The 21,293-nt window shown below is 41.5% G+C and overlaps 1 protein-coding gene across 1 annotated transcript in view; it reads right to left on the bottom strand.

Annotated features, from left to right (window-relative positions):
- The window catches only part of jing (AE binding protein 2 jing), a 114,084-nt gene that overhangs the window by 91,264 nt on the left and 1,527 nt on the right, over positions 1–21,293 (bottom strand). The window lies entirely within an intron of this gene.

Below are 21,293 nucleotides of genomic sequence, written 5' to 3'. Positions count from 1 at the left end.
CCCGGGCTGAATCGCGTTGTTTACGGAAGTTTTTTTCCGTCCCCAGTACCCCGGTCTCCCCCCCGGTCCTGGCTGCTCCTCTGGCCTGAGTGCATTGCCATGTTCTATAGACGACGACCAACTTCACATTATTGTCGTCATCTTCGTTGTAGCTGTCTGTGTTTGTGTCTGGCTCGGTCTTGGATTTTTGTACGAGTATCTTTGTATCTGCATCTGTGTAGTTGTATCTGTGTGTGCCTGCAGCTTGAAGTCAACTTGTTGTTCGAGTCTAGTCAATGTCGCTCGCTCTTCGCCCAACTTTGTCGACTGTGGCACAAACTTTAATTTCAAATCTATTAGACAGACTGCAAACTGCTATTCCCCTCCGCCATCTAAAGTTGCTGCCTCGCTTGTTATTAATTGATTTCCTTATTAAGCCTTGCTAGTCGGACCGGAGGAGACGACAGAGAGGGAGAGTGGCTTCCGGACTCTTTGACGTAGTTTGGATAATTAGAATGTGATTAAAATGTGTCTGGTTCCGGACTACGACAAGCGGGAACTCAAGTTAAAAGTTAACTAAAGCGTGGACATTGCAGTTTTCCAGGACTTTTAAACTTAAAACTGCCTGGAAAATATGCTGTTACCTATTTTAAATTATATCTTCAACATAAATGCTTCAAAGGTTTTCGAAAGCTTTGAACAAAATTTAATTGGTATCTATTTCTATGTATTTGTGCAAATACCTAAACTGCCATCAAACACTTGTTCATAATTATATTGTGGAAAATCTTCTTCCTTACAGAACATATTCGGCTTACAAATTTTCCTTGTTTGTGTTTGCCTTGCTGGAAAAACCCTTTCCTGGTCATTTAGCCCAAAGTATTTTCATAATATCAACAAATTTGGCCCTGGCTTTCGTCCATTGCCTTTGATTTGTTGATTTTGATGTGCCTCAAGGCAATGAACACACTTAATATTATTGCAATTTGAAACAAAAAACAAACTGTTTGCAGACACCTCTGGCTTTTACAATTAAAAAAGCATAATTTTAAAGTGTTCAGAGTGGCGGGTCCATTGAACTTTGCCTTTGATTAATGAAAGAAAAAAATTGGCAAAGGCAAATCTGTCGGGTATATGTTGCCTGTTTTACTCAACTGATTAGCATTTTTGCTGCTGCCGTCGTCGTCGCCGTCGCCGCTGCTTTGTGTTAATAAAAAGAATTTCTGTTCGCGTACGGGGCGAAATGCAATTTAAATTTTAATGCGCTGCCTTTTAGCAACGTTCGGGGGAAAAAAAATAAAATTCAATGCAAAATAAAGCAGCAAAAAAAACGTGCAGCACACATGGTAAATGTGAGTGAGCCGGGAGAAGCGGCAGTTGCGTGCCATTTCAGCCCCGAAGGCAAACATGGTCCACTCTATTCCCTCCTGCTGCCCCGCGGCCCTTTGTCCAGAAACCCCGCCTCACGCACTTCAACGCTTTGCATTGTAATACATTTAATTCACTCGTTTCCAATGTCAAAAGTTAGCTGCGAACGCAACTCATTAAGCCGGGAAAGTGTATCTGGCAGATACATTTTCAATCTGCGCCAGATAAACGCCAGCCCCTGTAATGAATCCCAGCACGAAAGCTTTAAGCCGGGGTTGGAATGGTATTTGTAACGAGTCTGTGTGCCTGAACAACTTTATCACTTTGATTTTATAGTTTAAATAGAGAAGAGGTAATTAAAATGTTTACTAAAATATTAACAAATTGTTAGATTACTTCTAAAAACAATTGTTTGTAAAGTGTAATTAGTATATCATCAAAACTGTGAATCAAAGAAAGATTTATAAAACTTTGTTTAAGTTAAACTTTAATACTTGAATTCCCTTAAGCCATAAGTATTCATATAAACCTGATACCTGTACAAGTTGTAACTCTTTGCTGGCATTCCTTTCCTTTAGAAAGTTTGTGAAATTAAATTTAAAATCAATTTGCCTTCATCTTTCACTCGACATCCTCTGCATTTCAGGCTTTCAAAGAGACTGGATTTTTACTATTAGGAACTCATCTCCCCCGCATCTCCCCCTCACCTTCTCCAGAGTTGATGGCTCCCAGCTTGACCCACTTTCGGCAAAACTTCCTTTTGCCGTCACTCGGCTTTGGCCATGCCACTGTCCTTGATCCAGGACTGCCTCTTGCTCTCTTGCCACGCATTAATCATGACAACTCTGCCATGTCAACGTCGTCCCCATGCAAATCCAACAAACTGTCACTAAATGTGCGACTTTAAGCGCTCTTATCCCGCTTGGAGCAGGGAGAAACCACTGCGTTTTTATGTCCACAGTTCGCAAATCCCCCATTCCCATTCCCATCCTGCTGCAATATTTCCTGAGCGCAATTCCAACAGCCCCAGAGTGTGTGTGTGTGTGTCAGAGAGTTTTTCCCAGCCCAAAAACCAAAGCGAGACACATCATCCACATCCGTTTGGCTTTTTTGCCATCGCGCATGTTGTTGCTGCGAGGCTCTTTGAATATTTCACACGATTGCTTAGTTTTTTGAACATTGGAACGGAACCCATTGGCAAGTCCATCGGAAACTGTTTTTAAAACTCTCCTATATTGCGTAAGCTATTTGAATACAAAAGTAAATATAAAGCAGGCTCTTATATCATAAAGAGTGATACATTTTTGCATTAAATTACATTGAAAAAGGTAGCTAAGGCAAGGCAAAGTTTGTATACCCTAGAAATTTATTATAAAATATTATAAAGCTACTAGAAATCGTATATAAATACATATTTTATTTAGCTTAGATACAAAATATCAAAAAGCTGTTTAAGCTGAAAGCGAGACAAACGAAAATACATGACCAGATCGTTTCGTCTGCTGCTTATTTTTGAATGATTTCTTCCGTTCAAACTTATAACTTGCATAGTTAAATCACTTTACCAGTATCTCTAGATACTTGTAGATGCTCTTGAGCTAGTAAGTGTACTTTATTAACGACTTTGTAGCCAAAAGATTGACTCAATAATCATTCTCAACAGGCTAAACCAGCTGCCCACTATTCAGAGTTTGGTGCTTTGGCCAGGTGAAAAATAGTGTAATTTGCAGCAGTGAAACAGAAACCGTTCGGAATACGGCTCAAAAATGCGGCCCAGGGTGAACAGAGCCAAAGTTAATTTGTAGCGACGGCGAAACAAGCTATTAGCAGGTTGCATATAGGCGACAAGGGGCGGTGGTAGCTGTTCCTTCTGCCTGCTTGTTGTGTGTGTTACCCGTTCTGGCCACAACTCGTTTTTTCCTGCATTTAAGCCGGGCCATGGGCACACTGATGAACGTGAGCAGCACGTTGACGCTTTAATGCTCTTGCAGTCGGCAGTCGGCAGTCGGGAACCCCCCTTTCAGCTTAGCCCGGCTCCTGCAGTTACGTAGTACGTACTACGTGCGCCGGCGTATCTGTCAGATACTTTAGCACAAGTGCTGCAAAACTTTGTAAATAATGCCCGGCTGGGGAACTCCCCACCGCTCTCCTTACCCCCTACCGACAGGCTGTGTGTGTGCATTCAACATGTCATGAATGAATAATTAGCCAAGGCAGAGAGAGTCTGAGGCGAGGGGCCTGGCGGTGAAGTAGGAAGCCGAATGCATCCATCCACACATGGCAACAACACGTAAAATGTTTCCACACAGTGCGCTCTGCGCTGCTTTAATTAATTTGAGCCACCGAGCCGAGAGTTCAACGCAGTTCTCAGCGCACACTCTCCGCTATCTAATTTCATTTTGATTTGTATTACTTTTTCGTAAATATATATATTTTTATTATGCCATCCTCATGCATATTCATAACAGCCGCTAATGCCCCAAACAGGGCCAGAGCCCCGATATTAATTCCCCTCCGCTCTGCCGCTTTATTAGCCGGAAATGCAAACGTTTGTTATGCTCTTTGCCCGACTTATCTTTTATTTATGTGCATTTCCATTGCACGCAGGGGAGTGGATACAGTTGCTGGATCTGAGGATGGGGATGGTAATGGGGATAGAGTCGGGGTTGGGGATGGGAACTGGGCTGGCTTGAAGCTCAGAGAACGGTTAACAGGTTAATAAACAAGCCCAGACCGGCGTCCAAAACCAGTTAAAGACGCATATTTCTTCTTTACTTGTATTTAATATACTAGGCTTCCCTTTTGGCCCGCTAATTTATGCAATTTTTTAGCCCTCTTATCTGCGAGAATGATCTCTTTGGATTCCCGGAAATGTGCTGAAGGAAATGAAAACCTAATAGACATCCGAAAACTAATTCCACTGAATTTAAGAATTAAAATATATGTTAAAAAGTTGGCTTGTAAAAGAGGATTCTAGCCTGGTTATGAGCTTGAGATACTTAACCTTTACAAGACATTTATTATGGAACATTTCTGGCTTACTAAAGAAATGTATCTGGTTCTTAGGATCTTTTACTATTAAAAAAGGGTAGAATAGGATAGACTTGTCATTTGGTTGTAGGTTTTAAAGAGAGGAACCTACATTTTAATTTATTTTAAACATCTCTAAATGCTCATAGTAACCCCAACCCCCAACCGATTGTCCCAATAAAATGTTAACAAATTTCCCATGAACATCAGTTAGCTGCTGATTTCACACGTTCCAACAACTGTCCCCCCCGTGAGTGCGACACATAAAAAAGGCCAAAACAATTCCGGCGACGACAACAAAAAACTGTCTCAATCGTTTACATAAATTTGCCGAGCTGTCTATCAATAAATCTAAGCGTAGATAAATTTATAGCATTTCGCTCTTGTTGCTATCTGTGTCTAACATTTTCCCCGTCTTTCTCCGCTCCGAAAAATCGGATTTGTAGTCAAGACTACCTCAATACGAGTTTCGTTTGCCCAAATGAGTTTTTTCGCTTTTGGATTGAGAGGGGGGAGGGAACCTAGGGGCGCCTGAACGAATAACGAGCGTGTTGGAATAATAAAAGATAAAAAAAAGAACAGAATCGTTTAGCATATTTTAGCATATTCAAAGCCCCGACGAAAGAGACGGCGGCACACCTGAGAGCGCATCTCCCGCTCCCTGTCGCACTCAATTATTACGAAACGCAAGCCACAATTTTTTCCTGTAGTCGTTGTTGTTGTAGTTCATTAGCACTTGTCGGTGACAGGTATATGTGCCCCCTGCTCGCCCCCGTAAAAAAAATATCTCAGTTCAATTGCCACAAAAGCGCGCTGGCTCAATGAAAGTTTATGAGGCCGTTGTGGTCGTCTCTACTATAGTTCTCTGGTTTTGAAAGTGAATTTATAATTAACTCGGTGAATTTTAAACGTTCGACGATCTCTGTGCTATTAATTAATGTGGGAAGCATTCGAAATGGGTTTCTGCTTCAATTCAAAAATAAAATGGGAAGCCGAATTCGTTTGACACTGCCTTGGGAGGGGATAATATAGGTAAATTAATTAAATATCTGTCTTGAACAATGATCTAATATATAGAAACTATAAACGACAAGTTTATCTATTTGTATCTATATTTACCTTAACTTAGATTTCATTGCTTAAGCTTTAAATTGAAAGATTAAGCATTTAATTTTATAATATCAATTATAATAAAATATAATTCAAATCTCCTAATAAGTTAATAAATTCCTTAGAAAATACTGTCCTGATAAAATAATACTTTATATTCTCACTTATTTTCATTTCCCCTAATTGGGAAGGACTTATTGTGCTTGAATGAGCAAACACCTTCAAGGAGAACCACATCACAGCATCGCCGAAAGGTGAATAACACTCCCACAGACACACCCCGCTCCGAGATACATTCACCGAGTGCCGCGTTGCCCCCTTCGCCTCCCTCTCCTGATGGCAGAGCAACAAAAATGTAAATCGCATCGCAAAATTGTATTGTGACGAATTTGCTTTTGGCTAATTTTTTGGCGCGAGCATTTCGCGTGGGCCCCCATTTTCCTCGCTTCCCCCGCAGCTCGTTATTTGTGCTTTTATTTGTATTTATATTTAATTTGATGTGTCACTTAAAATCGTCGACAAGGGGGAAGCAATGTCAACATTGAGCGAGCAGCGCAAGTGAGAAATAAAGATTTATTGTGGGTGAAACTGGCAGTGGGACGGGTTGGGGGTTGCTCGATCGTATCTGTATGTGAGAGCTCGAAGGTTGTTGCCGGAATAAAGTCTGTTTGACACCTGAAGGCTTCCCCCCATAACCCCCAGGCTCTCCTTCGGTGCTCCTGCATTTGGGCAATGAACTTGGGAGCTCCTCAAGCTCGCACACTTTGCCATAATTTCGCACTGGCCATCTGGGAAATGTAATCAAATTAGGAAATCATTCTCGGAATGTCTTTAACAACCAATCGCTCAGAATTTGCTATTTGCCAAATATGCAAATGACTATTTATGGGTGATTTGCAGGCAGCTACGGTGGCACATGCCTGGTGGTGATGTTTCCACACAAATAAATTCAATTTAATTTAATTTGCGCCCCCGGGTCAGTTACAAATTATATATCATTCGATGCCAGCTGTTAATGACCCCCAAATGTTGTAAAATGTGATTATTACAAATGCTGGCCGGGCCAGAAGTGCCAGAAGCCACAAGTCCAAAATGTTCAAGTGAAATACAATTAATTATGGCTGTTAATGATCTAGCCGAGGAACAAAACTAACCAGCGAGAGAGATGGGGAGTCTGGGATAAGTCAGAGACGAAACCAGGAAGTTTAACCAAAAAGAAAAATAAAAACATAAAACACGCTCGCAGAAAACCAAGTCAAGTCCAAGCTGCCACAGCTGTGTTGCTCATGTTAATTTCATGCGTTCAACAGGTTTGGCCCCACCCCGCCCGGCCTGCCGCCTTGCTGCTTTTCTGTGCCATATTTTACGTTAGTTTTAGTAATTTTACCATTTCGCCACGCCAACTACCGCGCAGCATGCGTTTAAGTGTCGCCGCTCTGCAAGCGAATGCATATAGTATATACATATAGTATCTGCAAGTACGAGTATCTTCGTGTCTGCAGAGAGTCTCTGTTTCAGTTCCATTGCCAGTCCACAGTCACAGTCCCAGGCTCAAGCCTGCCTAACGTTTTGCTGTTTTAATAGGTTTTTGTGTGCCTCGGGCAGGCTCACACACAGCGCTTGGATACCGAGTATCTTGCAGATACTTTATCGGCCACAGTTTCGGCTCTAGCTTGGCACCGCCTCGGTTGGCACTTGTTTAATTACGGAACCCCATACGCTTGTGAATTAGTTTCGAGAGAAAGAGCAGTAAACTTGTACTTGTCATAAATAACAAAGAAAACACCGGGCTCAACAATTCGAAGGGTTATTTTTAAAGTCTTGAAGAAAACATAGAGCATCCAACACATATACATAAATGCAAAGAATATTAATTAAATATTAATGTTAAAAAATGTCTAAAAACAGGAACCAAGTCAGAGAGAACAGTCATGGTTTCATCAGCTTTCCAATCCACTTTAAAATGTATTCAAAACTGCAGCTGAATGAATATAAATGCTTTGCTACTACCATAATTCACACCCGACCTGGGTGCATGCCTCGATACCTGTTTCCGATCCTCTGCAGAATCCTGTCAGAGAAGTCCAAAGATAGCTGCAGAACAAAGGCGAAGAAATCGTACTCCCAACAGCGTCTGACTCACCGGCGGAGTGCCAACAATACCCACTCCCCAAGCCGCCGGTGATGGAGAGCAGTCGAGCTTTATGGGATGGGCCCGGGATTGATTTAGGGAAAGGCGAACAGAACATGGCCGGGCATGGGGCACACTTAACAGCTTTAAAAGCCTGCCCATGCCTGATAAATTTATTAAGGCTAAAGATACTTTTTGACTGCCAGTGCATCCCGACTCCCAACAAGCCATGAAAAAAAAACGGAGACAACAGTTTGATAGCCTTAGATAAGGCGCTCAAAGCCACTTGGGAAGCCCTGAGAGCTGGCTACATAAATTGGATTCCCGTGAATTTGTAATGTGCGCTCAAAAGTTCCAAAGAAGCAGCAGAAGGAAAACAAGAGTGGCAACAAATATTGTTGTGTCTTGTGTCTCTGGCTGTGTGCAAAGTATTCGGCATACACTTATTCATAGGAAACCAGAGGGTCGGGTCGGGGTCGGATCTGAGATGTGGCCACCAGACAAGGCGGGCATATGTACGACGACGACTGAGTGTTACCAAGAAAACTGTCAACTGGCCGGCGCACTGGCAGAAACCCTCCACTATGTATGGGCTAATATTTCTAAGACGCTGTTGCATTTGTTTCAGTGTACGCATAGCTTGCCGTGTAGTCCGTCCATCAGTCAGTTGTAAATCCGGACACACACACAGATACTCACGCACACCGTGGAGCCCTCAAGTGCTAACTTAATTATTTAGCATGCGAACAGGAACAGCAAACACAAAGGAGTAGGAACAACTTCAAACTTGGCAACAAAGAAAGCCCGCTGGAGCCCCTCCCTGCCAGGCACAGCCCCCCCTTTTCGAAGTGCCGACAAAAGCCAAAATCTCAGCTGAAGCCGCCGCAGCGTCGCGAAGTTGAAGTTTTCGTTTCGTTTCGGGCTTTGGTCTTGCCTTTGCCTTTGGTTTTGGTTTTGGGTTTGGGTTTGGGCTGCCTTCCTCTTTTCTCCGTTTTGTTGTTAAGTAGATTTATGCACGTCTAGTCTGAAATTATTTGAAACAAGTTTAAAAGGCATATGGCCAATCTGCGGGGAGAGCCCTTGCGATTCTGTGGCGACTCAGGTAGAGAAGGGCGTTGCAGACGACGGTCCTAAACCTAAGCCACACTGGGACTGCTGTGGCCTCTACATAAAATCGAAATGAAGTATACGAAAGACAACGAACGGCAAACACATGTCGACGTGCCAAAGATACAGGTAGAGAGATACAGATACAAATGTATCTGCGCCAAATGCAGGGGCCCTGACCCTGATGCTTCTTTTGCTGCCCGTGACCAGAGCAGGGGATGTGCGACGGGGTCGATTCCACGAATTTCACACATTTTTGGCTTGCTTGATTATGATGATTTCGAGGGGCCCGTGTTGACGATGATGAAGGATTAAGATGCGCTGTTCGGGGCTCAGCGAGATACAAAGATACATTTGCTAACACGGAATACCCGGCGATGCGTAAGATACCCCGACAATTTACTACTGCATCTTTATGGCCCACATTCGCGCTAACGCCTTTGAGTTTTAGGACAAAGAGATGGCGATGTGGGCGTTCTGACTTTATAACTTGGGTAGGAAGACTCTAAACACATAGGGTTTACAACTTTGTTCTTAAAAGCGAGCGTTATGCATCTTGTTATTATAAGTTTGTTGGCTTGAATGGACTGCTCGAGTGATATTATCTATAGGAGCTTAGATCAACCCCTCTGATGACTGCTCCTCCTTCTGTCTCCACCTTATTACTCTTGCGGAGTCACCTCAACTGCTCATCAATTGCATTTGGTCAACGCCCCCAAGGACTCTGCTACCAAGCTTCATTTTGGCTTTCTTGTGTGGCTTCCTTCAGCATATCGCGTGACCAAAGGGAAAGCTGCATGTTAAGGGAGTTCAAGTTGCGGAAAGGCAAACAGTGGAGCAGAGGGGGCACCAACTGTGCCGTGGCAACGCCTTCGATCGCCCCAATGGCAGCCAAAGTATCCTCAATTACCTTTACGACTCCATTTAAAGTGGCCCACAAAACAGAGACCCGGCCAAAACTGAAACCCGAACGGAAGTGCTCATTTTGCCTTTTTTCGGTTTACATTAATTTCTCATAACGCCGAACTTGACTTTTTAACAGCTCACAAAGTAGTATATGGACGAAAGGGAAGGCAGAAAAAATTAATTTATTATGTTAACAATGGCCACACAAAAGTTTTGTAATGTTTAAGCCCCGGCAATTAAGTGACAGGAATTATCAACTCCCCGGGATCTTCTTGCATGTGTGTGAGAGTTCCCGGGTCTAGTTAGCCCTTGTCGTGGCGGTTGTTCCTTTCCCTCTCCCAGTTGCGTGTTTAATGACATTATGATTAAAATCATTTTGTGTCACAAACAATTGTCGCACACACTCACTCACACACACTTGTGTGTATTCTAGCCAGAGGAAATGGACACGAGACATGTCATACGAGCAAGGACCTCCCCCATGAGCAAAGGCAAAGCCTCCTTAATTTCGGTTTTGATCTGTTTTGGGCCTTTTCATGTTTTTTAGTCACTAATGAGCGTTTCTGGGCGACTCAAAGAAGGGTTAGCCAGCGAGACATGAGGAGGATTGCCCTATAATTGGATATATTGTCAACGTTTAATTACCGTGCTTTAGTCAGGCTTCGAATGGGGAGATAGCTGGATCAGCTTTAACATGTTTTAAGTGGTTATTACCTGCAAGAAAAAGAGATTACAGACATTAAATTTCAAGCAATGAAAAGAGTACTATAGTATACTTAAGTTGGTACATCCCATACAACGATTCCCTGAATTTCGATAAGAAACTTTCGGAGAAATTCTCTTGTAAATAATATCTTTATAATAGTTTTTTGCGGAAAAAGGCTATTCATTCAAGTAAAAATATTATATTATGTTCCCTGATAGACCTGTTGCTTTCCCCGGAATTATATATATATGTCAGTAACATATAAATAAACCTTGGTTATTATCAAAATTTGGGTTATCAGGTCGCCACCTGGTCGGAGCTTTGTCACCTAATGCGTCATGGTACCCAGCACTTAGTTTGATGTTAGGTGTATGCACTTTCACAAGGGCACATACCCTAGTTATTTTAGTTATATTTTTATTTACTTGAATTTATTTTAATTTTCCGGTTTGCTTTACTCATTCGAGGTACAGCCCAAATTGATAAGAACCTCGACGCCGTTCCCGACATGCACTGGCTTACGCAACTCCCTCTGATAAGTTGAGCCCCAGGAAGGATGGGGGATCGAGGTGGCTTCCTGCACCCCACACCAGCCCTGACTGTTTGGTTTGTTTTATGTCTTGGCAAACATTCGATAAAGCAAAAAAAAAAGGGGGAAAAAATAAAAAGAAAATCTCAAGGCAAATATCAAGCGAGTAAAAGTTAAACAAACAAATAAATATTTGTTTATTATTTCTGTCACCGGCTTTTCTCACTGTAATATGTGTGTGTGTCATTCTGTCGTTGAACTTTCCGGCATTTGTGTGTCAATTTTAATGAGCGTAGTCGAAACCCTAACAGTGCCACAAAAAAAAAGGAGACCACCAATTGACAGTCCAAAAGAGGCGCAACTTTTTACCTTTTCTTCGGTTTTCGTAGCTTGATTTATCATAGACATTTACGATGGACAGACAAACTCCGCCCACATACTCGAAAGCCAGGAAAAAAAACAGACTAAATTCCATCACGCACTTGCCCCTTAATCGTTTAGGAGTGCTTTAATTAAATAAAAAAATATATATGTTCAGAGCATGCTGGAAGCTGAAAGAATTCCAGGAATGTCAGAACGACTTTTGGCCAGGGCAACGCATCCTGGACAGTTATAAGAAATTTTTCTCTTTTTTTATTTTTGATAAACTTAAAGGCATTTTGCAATAATCACGAAGCAAGCAAAGGAAGAAAGGACAGGAGAAAAAAATATATAAAAAAAAAGGAAATAAAACACATCGTTTTTCCCTTTTATATTCATAAACTTTTTTGTTACACCCCATCATCAGAGGAACTTTTGAAAACTTTGAGAGAACAGAGAGAACCGGTATTTTGAAGCCTCCGATTCCCAACTCACAGCATACACTGTACGAAAAAGGTTTAAAGAATCCAAGGCAGGTATCCTATAACTCCTGGATTGTTTCTTGAAACAATTATTAAATTTACAAGATTAAAGCTGCATTCAAAAGGGCCGAAAACTATTATTTAAAAATTCTCAAATTTATATAAAAAATATTTTAAAATATTTAACCTTTTTGTTTATATGGCCATATACATATATTTTTTTGTAAATACACACAAACGAATGCAGTAGACAGACGCAGATGAAGAATCAACGGCGACGGACAAGGCCCTGGACTGAAGTCAGACAAACCCAAACCGAAAATGTATCTTACGGATACACAAACATGCCGCAAGTCTTTGTCTACGTAAATGGCCCATGAAAATGAGACAAGAATATATATAGCGGCTATATGCCAAACCAGCAACAACATGAACAACAACAAAAAGGAACACGTCAGGAACAACAGAGGAAGGACAAGAGACAAGAGCCCAGCACGACAGTCGCCCGCCGTCTTCGAGGCTTCGCTTCGATGGCGACATCTTCATAAAAAATAAAAATAAAAAAGTGCCGAAAATCGCGTGTTGATAACGGCAAGTAAAATGCTGAAAAGCGAAGGGCAACCTATGAAAGAGGCAGGGTTTCTGGCCCCCAAGTAGACATCACAAGATGGTGATGAAGATATTAAAGCAAAGTTATCGTTTTAGAAAAGAGCAAAGTCTGAAAAGCTATAACTTATGCATTTGCAGGGAAATAATTGCAATTTTAACTTTAATTTTGAAAAGCTTTTTAAATGTTTTTTGATTAAATTAAAGCACTAATCATATAGGATACAAAAGTAACATAATAGTAGTAGAAGTAAAAGCTTTAAAAGTGCACTTTTCTAAGATTTATCTAAGCAGAGACTCGAATTTATGAAAAACGTAAATTAAGCAAAGCGAAAGCCTGAAGAAATTGTTGACAAATGAAGGCGAATGTTGCTGGAAACATGCTGAGCAACAACCACTGATGTTGACAACACAAATATAGGTGTTGCAGAAGTTTAATATTAACAGAAACTTTATTATTATCAAATTTTAGTGAAAGTAAGTCGCGGTTTGAGACCATCATCTAATACGAATACTTTTGGGTGAGCAAGAGAAATACAAATAAGAGGTTTCAATTTCATTGCCTAAGACCATTCATATTTATAATAAGATTGAAATTATAACTTATAATTTATAAGTATATCCCCACAATATACTTATTTATTACAGATTCATTTACTGATTACCAAACTCAACAATTTGTTATGATTTTTGGGGGCGGCATTAAAAATCCCTTTGCTACCTAATGGTACCAGGTACTAAAGTACATAGCTTACCTCTAATAATACAAATTCATTTTCACTTTCCTTTCCTCAATCTAGCCAATTCTGAGCCCAACTTAATACCTAATCATAGCACACAATTAACATAAAGGAAAGGAAGAAAAAAAGATGCCAATTACATCGATTGGGTTTGCAATTACAAACTTTTATCGCTCAATTTGGGAGAGCGGTAATTGCTACGCTTCGCTTGCAATGATGCAACTTTTATTGTTTCTTTTTTTTTCTCTCTGCTGCTGCTCGCTGTGGCGGCAAGGCAAAATTGAATTGCTAATGAACTAGACATAAAAAAATGTAATTAAAATGCGCCCAATTCAGCAGCACTAAGATACCAGAAACACGAGATAGAAAACAAACTAATATATATTTTTAGTGGGCATATTTTCTCATTGTAAATAAATCATTTGATTTATGTTTAAAATTTGTTTGCATATTTTGTGGTTTATTAATTACTCAAAATGATATATATTTTACATCAATAAAAGGGTTTGCCTAATTGAGCCACAAAATGTGGCTAAATATTTGTTTTATTTTTAATTTAGAACGTTTATTGTTCAATTTGGTTCTTGGTACATAAAGGGCGCAAGTACTGATGAAATACCTAAATGTTTTAAAGCCGATAAAGGCTTAAAATTTGCAGTATATATATATTATTACTTAATCAAGTCAATGCCCTATTTTACAAAATTAACAAAACTTAAAGGTACGTTTCTGGGTGAAGAAAAAAAGTGTTTGGTTGATTGGCTGGCCGATGCGCCTCACTGATCGATGGTCATTTGGTCCAGAGCTCAACGTTAATTGCATTTCCATGGACATTTTCATTACATTTTCCAGGACACTGAAAGGAAATTTTGAAATGCTCTAGACTCTGTTTGTAATCCAAAGTATAACCATCAAGTTAAGACTCCGATTAAAACGTGATAGGATTGCAATTTGATATGTAAACATTTTTAAAAATTTCTTAAAATATTAAAAGACATTAAATATACCAAAAAAATAACAAATAATGCCATACATTCTATGTTACGCTTCTCACCACATCACCATGAGCTCTTGAAAGGGTATTTAGAGTAAGTTTGAGTGCTTAATTGGACAGCCGACAGCAGGAATGACTGTTAAGTGTCGTTTGTTCGGAGGAGAACCAGCTCAGGGTATAATCATAAGCAACATTGTCAATTACTCAATTATTGACAGGGGGGAAAAAAAAACGGTGGCGTCCACTATTATAGTAATTATGTCTCTGTTGGACACTGTGCCTGCCTTTGGCAGTGTGAAAAGGTCGAATTCGATGATTACTTGCGAAAATTGAATGAATTGATTGAAAAGGCGTTAGAAGAGATGCCGAACCCATTGATTGTAACACCTGTTGCGGTGGCTGAAAGTGGGCCCTCCCTTTACTCCGCTTTCAGCCTAATTAACTTTTAATTACCATTTGTTCTGGCTTTTCCCTTTGGACCACGCCGCTGGCCACGCTTCCACATGCAATTTAATATGATTTTATTTCAAAATAAACGTATTTATGCAATTAATTTGATTTTATTTTAGCTAATTAGAATGGCAAACACCGCAATGCTCCTCTTCTCTTTCAAGCCGCAAACTAATTTCACGCACACAAACCCCACACACACACACACAAAGTAATCAACAACAAATAAAAGCTGCAGAAATGTTGAAACACAATTTCTGTAACACTGCCTCTGGATATATGTATATTAATTAATATATTTGAACACACAATTTCATGTCTAATCAATGGACCAAAACAATGGTCGGAAACCACAACGAGAGCGACATCAACAATGCCACAGTCAACAAAAATTTCATTTTCAATTGACAATTCAATTCAGTTTGATCAAAAGTCAGGCCTGACACTCTTTAAGCCGATTATAATGGTTTGTTTAGGCTCCCCAACTTTTCCCCTTTCCTGAGCTGTACGCACTCCCCGAGTGAGTTTTTCTGCCGTTTGTCTCCGACTTTCAACCAATTCTCACATTTTCTTTGATTAGCTTTCTGATTTTTGCCTTTCTTCTGCGTTTTTTTCCATTCGAATTGGCCTTTCAGTTTCCTTTCTGAAAGCTTCTTATTGTCTAGCTTTGCTTTGAATGGGCGTCAAAGTGGGACAAGGCACACGTCAAGGTCAAAGCCAAGCGAAAAGCAAAAGCATTCGAAGCGGAAGGGAAAAGTAATCGATATAAAATAAATTCTATGATCTTGAAATTGTTTTTACTTAAAATTGTGGCATAATAATATGGAAAAACGAAAAAGAAATCGAAATTTGGGTAGCCGAAGTTTGTATACCCTGGCACTTTGCTTTAGAATCAGAATATCAAGTCGAAAATCGATCATTAAAAATGCCAAAAATTTTGAAACATATTTCTGTGCCAATTTTTAGAGGCTTTACAAACTGGCATACTACAATTTTTCACAAATTTTCGGCTATCTTAACGATGTAACCCCTAATAAAATTTAGAAAAAAAGGAATAAATGAATTTTTCTAGTAAGCATGCCTAAATCAACTCGTCTGTTGATGCTAATTAAGAATATATTTGATTTATAGAGTCGGTAATGATTCCTTTACTGCTTAGTAAGCTTCTGACTAAAATTATAATACCCTGCAAAGGGTATGACTGAGTCGAACTCCCTAAAATTTGGTACAACAGCTTCTGCTAGACTTTAAATTAATTTATTTAAGCCTTAACTTTAAAAGCCTTTCTGTTTTATTGCCAACCATTTGCACCCTATTCCCAACATATCCTGCCCTCCCAGAGGGAACCTGTCCCTCATCCTGGCAACTTAATAATAGCCCATGGAAAATACGTTGCCATTGCATCAAGTGCATCTCTAACGTGCATTCGCAGCACAGTGGCGGCAGCAGCATAATTGCCACATGCGCCACAGAATCGAGTTCAGTTGTGGAGCTTATCGCCGCATGACCGCCATGCCCATCACTCATACGCCATGTTTGTCCAGTCGATGCTTAAAAAGTTAATGACTAATTTTCGCTGGCGCGCAAAGCGAAAAAAAAAATACGATGCAATGCCTGCAACTGCCGTCAGTCGGTTTTTGGGATGCCTGTCTGGCCCGTGATGTGTCAGTTGGGGCCTGGAGAGGATGTAATGGGGTGGGGCAACCGTTGGCTCTCCAGCTGCAAATGGCTGGGGCACAGCTCTGCTGCTGCTGCTGCTGTTATTTCAGCTGCACGCCACCGTTCTGGGCGAGGAGAGGTGGTTTCCCGGCACACACTACACTCACAAATAAATCGTCCTGAATTTGGTAGTTGTTCCTTTTTTAAATTGGGAACCGATTTTAGCTAGAATTAGAGACCCTAGGACTCAGATATGTAGTGACAAGATACTTAGAAGTTTAAGTTTATTATACTTAATTATTCTTTATTCATTTTGGATCTACCAATCAACTTCTACTAATACTATAGGTATTTTTCCAAAGGACATACTATTTAGCTTGAACTCCTCTAAGTGTACAAGGGCAGAGTGACTGTGAAACGTCCATTGCATGCTGCCTGACGTTATAATTAATGAAAATTTGCCACGATTCTGTTGATGCTGTTGCTGCTGCCCTGCCCTGTCCTGCCCCAAAAATGTGTTCTCACAAAATAGATGCAAAATCCGCTACAACTGCACCAGGCCACTCCACATCCAGAGCTTGGGCTAATATGATTTTGATTTTGGCGGTTGGCATTAGAATGCCATTAAGTTGTCGGTTTGTTGGTTTTTCTCTTCGGCGGGGTTTACACACTACGGTTTCTGGCGCGTCGATTTGCACATCGATGCATAAATTATGCATCTGTTGCACAAATGTGCTCATGGTGCCAGGCACTAAATGGAATACTAGGGGGCGAGGTCACAGACCAGTGGAGTCTGAACTCTTACACTCGTCGTCGTCTGGTGGCATTTCCTGCAACCAAAGATATTAAAGAATTGATTCACAGAAGATTTATGAATCAATACACTATCTCCTCTACTACGTACTTGAAGTATCATGATACTATACTTTTTGAAACAAGTTTTCAAATAGGTCAAGGCGAGAGCTGCAAGAATTCAGAGAAATTTTAAATAATTTACCATTCATTTATGTCCCGCAAAATGAAAAGGTAAGGGGTTATATCATTCCAAAAGACAAGTCCCCTAAGTAAACACCTTCCGACCACCCATATCTCATATTGCCAGCAAGTGTCTTGTACATTTGTCATTCGAGATTACCATTTCCCAACTATTTCCTTCACCTAATTTCTCCTAATAGCTAAGTTTACACCCCCACTCGCGGGTTAGCCCGAAAGTCCCTACTTGAGACCCGCTGTGAATTTTACCTTTTTTGATTTATGGCCCCGAAAAGTCGCGAATGCAGCGCCCCTGCAGCCATTGTTACTAGAGACAAAGTAGCGTGCGAGCAGGGAAAACAAATGCAAGCGGCAAAAAATGTCTGCATTCTACAATTGCGATTTGCGAACTGCGAATTGCATTTTCCATGGAACGTAAATGGAAGCTATTTAGCAAAATGTGCACGAAAAGCAACAGCGGCGAACGGCGAACAGCATCCCAGCTAAAAAGATACAGCATGCCAGGGGGCCAGGGGGGGGAGGGGGCGTGGCAAAGGAGAGGGGACACAAGGAGCATGAGGCTGGGGGTACATGGGTTCGGCGGCTTTGCTACGTTTTGAGGTCAATGTACAAAGCATGCAACCAGGGAGCATTTATTACGACTTAATGCGCTCCCTGAGGGAACAAGGGGCTTTCGGTGGGTCGCCCGGAGAGGCCGGGGGAGGCTCTAATTTCGTGTTTAAACTGCTTTTCACACAACCACTCACACATGCGAGAGCCAGCTGGATGGCTGCTGCCACAAAAACATATAAAACTAAAATATGAACACGAATATTTTGGGTTTACGAACCGAACATGGTGCACCCTGCCCTTATGAGGGTAAGACGGGGCTATCTGGAAGTCGAGCATGCCTTTGCCCAGCAGGGTATCCACAACAAAAGCAATCACAGCGAACTAAGAATGCGGCGAACAAGTGGAAAAAAGCAAAAACAAAAAGGGCTGACAGCAGGAGGTGCAACAAAGAGGGTCTAAAAGAAGAGAGGGGCGGCGACGGCAAGGGGGGATTCAGCTACAAGCAGAAGACTGGGAATCTCGCCAAGGCATCTCACACACTCGCCTGACAACAGCAGAATATATATACATATACACACAAAAAATATTACAACGAAAAACAAGACAAAATAAACCAGAATGAAAACTAAGTTTGGAAAGCCGAAGGTTCTATACCCATGCGCTTTTGAATATACATATGTTCCATGATAGCTAAATGTCGAGTCTAAGGAAATTATCAAGAGAAGTAGCTACTTATCTTTATAAAGCCAAAGCTTCTATACCGTTGCAGTTTTCTATGGTTCCTAAGAAACTACAGAAGGTTTCACTTAGATAGCTAAAGACTAGCTTAAGAAGCAACAAACAGTCGGACATGGTTAGATCGACTCGGCTGTTGATGTTAGTCTGATTTTCTGAGTGATTGTGACGAAAGTAGCTTCTCTTTGTGATATGATGAGCAAGATACTAAATGGCTGCTTAGCCACCCCGCCTATTGTAGATACAAAATATGTTTGACCCCTTAACGTGATCAGTTCGGTAATCGTCTTGGCCATTGCCTGTCAGCGCGAGGGTGTTAGGGCGTGGCCACTGGCCAGGAAAAGCGAGAGTGCCGCTTTGGTTTGCCAAAAATCTTGGCAAGCCACAATGCTAAAATAGCCAAAAACTTGATGGCAAATGGCAATGCCAAGAAGTGCCAGGAAGAGCTGCAGCAACCACTGGCAATTGCAACCTATTATATTACACTTTCGACGTCATTGCGATGCTGCTGCTGCAGCTGTAGTTGCTGCTGCTGCTGCTGCTGCAGCTGTAGTTGCTGCTGCTGCTGCTGCCGTTTCGGAGTCACTTAAACGAGATAAATCAACGTGGGCGATTACACAATATCTCAGGGTGATTGTCTCCCCTGTTCTCCCCCCTTCTCGCGCTTATGTCTGTGCATGACTTGGCAAAAAGTGCAACTGCAACAACTACACAACCCACAGACGGCAAAAGACTCGCGCCATTGGAGCAGTGGGTCGCACTTGGGGTCTCGTGGAAAAATGTGGAAAGACGTGGAAAACCTGTAAGACAAAAGTAGACAAAATCAATAGCAAACACACACACTCGCACACTCGCACATTCGGGCGACACTGCAAATAAACAGAAATGATGACAGCAATTGCAGCAGCAACAACTGCTGGATTTTCATTGCTGAAGCAGGCAGTTACTCTGCCCCTGCAGTTGTTGTGTTTTCAGCTTTATGAGCGATAATTAAAGTTAAATGCCTGTATGCTGCGAAGCTGCGGATGTTACTCGTACTTGCCGGCATCAGCAATACTTTTTGCCCATGCCAGCTAGCTGGCAAAGACTGCAATTTGTTGTGTTTTTTGTGGAAAAATAAAGTTTTTAATGACTACTCTCTGAGGGGGGTAAGAGTTTGTGTCGGGTTCCCTTGAATTTGGTGCACCGAAATCGAGGTCAGCTAAGCCTGAGGAAGCAGGAGGAGATTATTTGAGGATCTTGAGTAAAGCATACAGCGATGCATATGCAGCTCTGAGATTCCAAATCAAAATAAAAACACGTGAAGCTGAGAACAAACAAAAAACATGCAAAACCAAACTAAGCAACAGCAAAATGTCATGTTTTGAGGCGGCATAAAAAAAAAACACACACAGAAATAAACAAAAACCCAAAAAAAAACACACAAACAAAAACAAAAGCAAACAAATAAATAAATCAAAAAGAGTTCAACGACCAAAAGTCGAAATGATTTCCGACAGCCAACGAAGAGAGACGACGACGACATCGGGCAGAAGCCGACGCGATGATGTGTACTTGGGGGGCCCGGGGGGGGGCTGGTGATAAGGGGGCGATAAGAGGGGCTGGCGATGGGGCCAATTGACAAAACATTCGCGGCGCGTTAATCGTACCGAGAGATACAGATACAATAGCCGCGATAGCAGATAGGCACAGCGCTCGCGTGTGGATGGAAGCAGAACCGAAACAGGAGCGGAATCAAAATTCGAAATCGGAATCAGAGCCAGAAACCAGAAACCTGAAACGTCGGCTGAAAACAGCCATGTCGGTGGTTAAATAAGTTTATGCATGATTTGCATGCAGCTACAACACAGCAGCCATTTAATTGAAATGCTAAATGCTAAGAGCCAGGCAAAGCCAAAAGTCTGCTTGGGCAGCAAGAAGTCAGGCAACCGGAGAGAGAGAGAGCAGAAGAAGCAGTATCTGCATCTGCATCTGCATTTGTATCTGTATCTGAATGCAGCCAGGAAGCCGCCGCATTGAGGTTTTGCTCTCCCGCCCACGCACCGCCCATGGAAAGTCAGCAGCCACTGCGGCTCATCAGCGGCCATTTGGGGGACTGATAAATGGAGGCATGTTGTGCGTATCTGCCAGATACAAATACAAATGCCTGCAGTCGTTCGCTTTGTTTGCTGCGCTGCGCATTTTTAATGAGCGGAAATTAGTTGGCATTGCGGCAAGATGTTTTTGTGGCTGCCCATTTAAGTAGATACAAATGTATCTGTAAGTCATAAATTCACAATCAGCGAGGCGCGTGCCTGGCCGAGTGTTTACAAAGTCAGCTACTCACATGTACGATTATTGAACCGATTACCTGTCAGATAAATTTAGCGCAAATCGGTTATTAGTGTTGTAGTATTCTCCAGCCTGAGTTGAGCTCGCAGGGGATTTGATTAACGCATCGATTATAGTTCACCTATTTTTGGCCACGTCTTGTGGCTCTCTCACCGCCACTTTTGGCTCATTTTTTTGGCAATGCAACTCGCAGATATATTTAGGTTATCCACTTTTAGCAGAGTCTTGGCACGGCCAACAAGTCCACAGATACACACTCGTGAAATTCCGTTTATAGCCATAAAGTGCGTCTAAGAGATACATTGGCCAGACGGAATGCAGGGATGTGTATTCACAAATGTTGTCTTTAGTTAACTTTAGACCCAATTAAAATGCACAATTGTTCTTCAGGGTTTTTGTTCTTGATAACCAGATATATTTACATAAAGTCAGTCACTAGAGATATCATTTACTACACTTTCAATTAATTCCTAAGGCATATTACCCATTTTTACCAGGATGAGAATGAAAATCCAAAATGTATCT

The sequence above is a fragment of the Drosophila kikkawai genome, chromosome 2R (genome assembly GCF_030179895.1).
Source record: "Drosophila kikkawai strain 14028-0561.14 chromosome 2R, DkikHiC1v2, whole genome shotgun sequence".
Lineage (NCBI taxonomy): Eukaryota > Metazoa > Arthropoda > Insecta > Diptera > Drosophilidae > Drosophila > Drosophila kikkawai.
The sequence above is the reverse complement of the archived record's forward strand: the minus strand, read 5'-3'. Positions and strand labels throughout refer to the sequence as shown.